The following is a 260-nucleotide window of genomic DNA, read 5'->3' on the forward strand; positions in this document are numbered from 1 at the left end:
CATACCTCAGTCTTATCACAAAAGTATGCCTTCCCTTTAGAAGATGGGTCATCGTGGTCACATTCGCTTGTGTGGAAGTGTAGAAGGCGGCTCGTCCTAGCACCAATGATCTTCAAGATAAAACATTACCACAAAGTTATCACAGAGACGCCGCTCTAAAGCACCTGCATCCACTCCAGTTACGCCGCCCACAAACAAGCGAAGGCCACATGCACCCTAGCTCTTATGTATACACACATGTAAATGCACATGAGAGTGCG

This window comes from Penaeus monodon, chromosome 33 (assembly GCF_015228065.2).
Source record: "Penaeus monodon isolate SGIC_2016 chromosome 33, NSTDA_Pmon_1, whole genome shotgun sequence".
Taxonomy (NCBI): Eukaryota; Metazoa; Arthropoda; class Malacostraca; order Decapoda; family Penaeidae; genus Penaeus; species Penaeus monodon.